The 5642-nt window shown below is 47.9% G+C and overlaps 1 long non-coding RNA gene across 1 annotated transcript; it reads left to right on the plus strand.

Annotated features, from left to right (window-relative positions):
• Nucleotides 1-30: 30 nt before the first annotated feature.
• On the plus strand, nt 31-4692 carry LOC103253014. The gene is made up of 2 exons (XR_503823.1): nt 31-111; nt 4635-4692. It is a non-coding gene; the product is annotated as an uncharacterized LOC103253014 (long non-coding RNA).
• Nucleotides 4693-5642: the final 950 nt, after the last annotated feature.

Raw genomic sequence — 5642 nt, forward strand, 5'->3', positions numbered from 1 at the left:
GAGCCCCACACAGGCCCCGCCCCCAGGCCGTCCCCGCTCCAACCCCGCGCACGCGCACTTTCCCCCAGACCCGGCAGCCCGTCGCTTGGAGTCAAGGCCGCGGCGTGGATCGTGAGTGTCCCTCTAGCTAGATTAAACCTGCGCTTCGCAGGCCCCAGCGCCTCCCTACCCGATGTCCGGAGGTGCCCTCAGCCCTTAAAATCCCCGCCCCGCTCCCTCCACCCGAAGTGCGTTCACACGTTGCCGAGAGAGCCCGAGATCCCTCCCTTTTGGATTCAGGACACGCAGGGTTGTCCTGCCTGAGACCCTTCTGCCTTCGGGTCGTGCCGACACCTCCTTTTACTTCGTATCCTGCTTACAACCTTGACTGATCTCCCTGCCCGCCCTGTAAATTCCTCTCCCGCGTCGTGGGTCGGCGCTTTCCTGGAACCTCTCCCCTCCTGGCCGCGGAGGCTGCAGGCCAGAAGCGCCACAGGCCGCGCATCCCCCCCTTGTCCTAAGGCGTCATCGCCCCCTCCTGCGCTCACGGGGCCTGGTCTTTCTGCCCCCAGGTCTACCCTTCGCAGTCACTGCTTTCCCGGCTCCTCCTCGTTGTGGGAGATGACGGTCCTGTTTCTTTATGTCCAGTGTTCTTTTGTCCCAATCCCACCCCACTGGGAATGATCTGTTCCAAGAGGTGGGAATCTATTCCATCCCCCTCCCTGTAATGTATGGGGAAGGGGTATCAGGAGACAGACAGCGAGTAACTGAGAGGAAATAGAAAAACTGAGTCAAGAAGAAAGAGTGGCGTCATAAATAAGTACAGACCAGATGGGTGATGGGTTTGCAGAGAGACAGTAAAAGCGTGGGTGGTGGGGGAAGCCAACAAAGAAGCAGGGAGAGAAAAGTCACTGGGGAAGCTTAGAGAAATGCTCGCTCTCCAAAGAGCTGAAAGATAACAAGATAGGGAGAGGGGCTGCAAAGGGAAGCATCTCAGACACAGAGTGAGGAGAGAGGAGGAATGATTTAGAGCTACAACAGACAGCAGCCTGGTGCTGGGAAAAGAGGGAACAATTGGTGATGACAGGAGAGGGAGAGACACAGCAGCAAGGAAGCTAGGAATCTGGAGATGTCAGAATGAGGGCCAGGGATTGTAACAGGGAGAGGAGTTTATGGGGAGAGCATAGATGGGGGAGGAAAGAGCCAGAAATGTGTGGAGATTGAGACAATCAAAACTAGGAGAAAGGAGCAAGAGATGCAAGTTACAAGAATAGGGCAGAACAGCTGGGCAGAAGCCCAGGGGAAAACAAAAGAAAAACAGCTAGAGAGAGAAGGTGAGAACGAGAGATAAGGACAGAGAGAGGGAGGGAAACAGTAATGAAGAAAGAGGGGACCCTGGTCCAGATGAGGGGTGGCATGATTGGATATGGACGAGTACATAGTGAAATGTTGATTTCTGTGTATATGATCTAATTTTCTCTTTTGAGATAGGGTCTTTCTCTGTGCCCCAGGCCAGAGTGCATGATACAGTTGTAACTCATTGCAGCCTCAAATTCAAACTCAAGCGTTCCTTCTGCAGTAGCCTCCCAAGTAGGTAGTCTGGGACCACAGGTGCATGCCATCGTGCCTGGCTAACTTAACTTTTTTGCAGAGTTGAGATCTTGCCGTGTTGCCCATGCTGAACTCCTGGCCTCAAGCAATCCCTAAGCCATCGCAAAGCACTGGGATCACAGACATGAGCCACCACACCTCACCCTTATAATCTAATACTTGTATTTTAAATACTTTGCTTTAAATTACTCAGATGATGGAGTGAATAGCAAAAGTTCTGTTCTGTAAGGCTGGTGACCTTTATAATTCTCAGTGCTAGAGGGTAAATTCTGCGTTTAATCCCTATTCAGCTGTAGGGCAGTGACTTGTTTCATTCGGTTGTGGGTCACCCTCTTCCAGTACCAAAAAACCAAATGTTTTTCATCCTCTCTCGATCAATGCAGTAGTCTACACTCAACACAGCATACTTCACCACAGGTCACCAAAGTGTTTGAGGACTTCTCCCCATTAACAACTCATTTTTCATTACTTAAAAGGCTGTAGTGGAAAGATCGTCTGAGCCCAGCAAGTCGATGTGGTGGCCATGAGCATGCCACTGCACTCCAGCCTGGGTGACAGAGTAAGACTCTGGCTCAAAAAAAATATGACACTTTCCTTACCCCCTCCCTTGGTTAAATTTATTTTACTGAGTGGCTCACAGAAGGATACAGAAGAACTGCTTGTAAGAACTGTCCTAGCAACTTAGTTAAATCCAAGGAGGGGGTGAAGAAACCACAATATTTAGGAGGTGAGTCAGAAAGTGGCAATGATGCCTGCATGTGAGGGGGCAGCCTTGTGGAACTGAGCCTTTAACGTGTGGGTTTGATGTTATCCTGTAGATAGGGGTAGAATTGAGATAAATTGTAAGACCCTCAACTGGGAGTCCACTGGAGGACTGGTAAGGGTAGGAAAAACCATACACATGTTTTGGTCACTAGAGGTGAAGTATTCGGTACTGAGTGTGAGAGTGGTCACAGCAGTTTGGGTTTTTCGCATCTCATACAGTGAAGGGAAGGGATGTTTTCCATCCTGCCCACCCTCCTGTCTCAAGGCCTGAGATCACCATAGTGACTGGGAATGGTCTGTCCCTGCTCCTGGCTGTTGCTGACCCTATGATCGTGTCTCATGTGCCAGCCTCCCTTGCAGTCTCAAGACAGTATGGCCTACTTCTTCCAAGGCATTATCAATTTTACATCTAGGGAATTATTTGGATCAGCGTACTCAGATGGAGGTGTTGTCCATTAAAACAGACACAGGCACACACACACACACTGCCTTTTTTTTTACATTCTTTCATCTTTAAAACAAAAGATTCTCCTAACTACTTTTCTCTGTAGTAAGTTACCCACTTCTATGCTTCAAGCATAATGCATTAAAAACTTCTTACATTTTTTGAGTTCTTGCTTGAACCCTTGAAATTCGTCCTTGAATCAAGGTTTCATATCCAACATTTCGCTGATCCTTTGTTTTTCAGTCCCCAGTATCCTCCCATTTCTAAATCCAAGATTTCATTTTTTTGCCTATGAACTGCATGTGGCAGGATGCACACTTTCTCTGTTATCTTGGCTTTGAGCAGATGCCATTAATATTTAGAAACTCTTTGTGTTAATTTCCTTGTTGCCTCCCTAGTCACTTCCTGCTTTCCTCTTCTGGTGTCTCCTGATCTTCCTTTTCTCTGAATGTGGCATGACCCCGCCTCAGTCCTTGAACATTTTCTCGTTTCTATCTGCACACACTGCCTTTCCTTGTCATCTTATCTCCTGGATTTAAACCGATCTGCATGTCTCCATTAGGCCTGCAGAACTCTACCCTGAACCTGGGTCCAGCTGTCCCCTAAACTCTCATGGGATGTCTAACAATCTTCTCTCCCTTCACGTGTCCAGTAATAACTTCCTAAACTCCAAACGCGTTCCCTGCAATCCTGCACATCTCAGATGAGGGCCAGCCTGTTCTTCCTAGGCCTTGCTGAAACTGTTCACATGTAGTTAAGATATAGAAGATGTGACATTATTTGTGAGCCAATTTATTTATAGAAAAAGGTAAAATGTTTGTTTACTTAAGATGAATTGCATATTTCCAAAACCTTTTTGAAGTATGGGAGAAAAATGTTTGGAGCTTTGGTTCCTCCCTGATCTGCTGCCCAGGATCCCTCTGGCTTCATCTCTCTTCTGTTCATCTCCTCGCTCTGCTCCAGCCACACGGGGCTCTCCCCTATTCCTGGGGTGGAAGCTGCTCCTGCCTCAGGCCTTTCAATTGGGCTGTCCCTCTGCATAGAACCCTCTGACCCTCAGCTGCAGGTGCAAATACCCTTCCTTCCCCAGGTCGTTCTTATGATGTCATCTTCCTGGTGGAGGCTTCTGTGCCTTCCCGTGTCCCCAGTTGACATTCCAGCCACACCCTCAGCCTGACCTCTGGTCCATATTGCCTGCTCTGCATTTGATTTTTCCTTTTCCCTTGTCTCTCGCTGTGTGAATCCTGGCGACAAAAAGATGACAAGGTGAGAACAGAACCAGAAGGTGGGAGGTGGGCTGGGCCTGCCCACCTGAGAGGAGCTCAATCCTGGCTTCTCATTAGAGTCCTGAGGTGTTTTGGAAAATATCTCTTATGCCCTCTTACCAGATACTTTCATTCAAATAGGTTGGGCCCAGCCTAATGTTCTATGTTGATTCGATTTCTTGTCCAGCATAGAGCACCAAGGCCCTGTGTCCTCCATTTCTGAGGACGGACGTCAGCCTGTGATCCACACAGAGGTGGGTGGAGGGCTGTACTCTTCATGGGATTTGATCAGGACCGGGTCTCCAGGATGGGCACTCAGTCCAGTCCAGCTCCCGACTGCTGAAGCGAGTGTGTAGGCTCCTCCAGGAGGGGAGCAGGTTCTGAAGAAAGGGGCCAAAAAACTCACTTGGTTTTTTTTTTGTTGGAGTTTATTGTCCTTGTGTTCCCTCTGGGGCAATGGGCAGCAAAACACAGTCTTTCTACAGGGCGAGGTCGCTGCTGTTTGTGATTGAGGCATAGGACAGGGACGTGTTGATTCTGAGCAATAACAGTATGTTTTTGCCATCTAGGATTGACGTCTAAAGCCTCATGGTGCATGAAGAAGCCCAGAAGCGGAGGAGGAGTCAAGAAAAGCCATTAGGGATGGCTCTGTCTCCGGTAAAGCGACCTTCTCAGTGGATTGTCCTGTCTCCTTCCTGTGTGAAATCTCAGGCGTTGGAGTTACTCATCCCCTCTGGGTCTGAAACATCCTTACTCTCCTGTCTGCTCACACACCCCGTCTTCCCTCAGTCCCTCTTGTCTCCACCTAGATTCCATCTCCCCATGACCTAGTGAGGTGAAACATGAGGAAGTTCCATGGAGCGTGGTCCTGGGAAGGGCTCATTGAGATGTGGATGGAGATGGGGTGTGAGCCTTGTGGTATGAGATCTTTTGGGCAACAGGGTTGTCTTGGGGCCACATCAGCTCTCTAGATCAGGGTTAGAGGATGTTCATGTGGCAGTTATACATCAGTGTGCACAAGGACCTGGTAAATTCTGGAATACGAGACTGAGGAGAGTAAATATTTTGAGCTTGATTTGATAATACATTTGAAGCTGAATAAGGAAGGCGTTGTGCTTTTTAGTTCACTCTTAATGACTGGGAATGGGATGGAAAGTTGAGTCAGGGGCCTCAGTGACATAGGATGTTTCATTCCATCATCTGTTTTAATATGTGAGACAATATGTCAACCAGCAGGAGATCCATTAAACTATACTCACAGAATCATACCAGGGCGAAACTGGTGTTCCTTTAGGTACCCTTGTGCAACATATGTTTTTGGTGAGGATGATTATAATTTTTCTAAGACCTAGGAGCAGCACTTATTTGCCTTTAGAGAGAATAAAACCATAATCTTGTTCCAATTATTGGTAAGCATTTTATTTCTCTTCTTATAAACATGATATGATGTATATATTTGTTTTCTAGTAAAAATTATCTTTTCTTTCCAGCCACCCCTCCTCACATTGCATTGGGGAACCACTGTTCTCTGTTCTGTGGGGAGAGTCCATGAGACTCCTGTAGAATGTATTTTTACA

The sequence above is a fragment of the Carlito syrichta genome, unplaced genomic scaffold (genome assembly GCF_000164805.1).
Source record: "Carlito syrichta isolate Samal-C Ts95f unplaced genomic scaffold, Tarsius_syrichta-2.0.1 Scaffold191702, whole genome shotgun sequence".
Classification (NCBI taxonomy): Eukaryota; Metazoa; Chordata; class Mammalia; order Primates; family Tarsiidae; genus Carlito; species Carlito syrichta.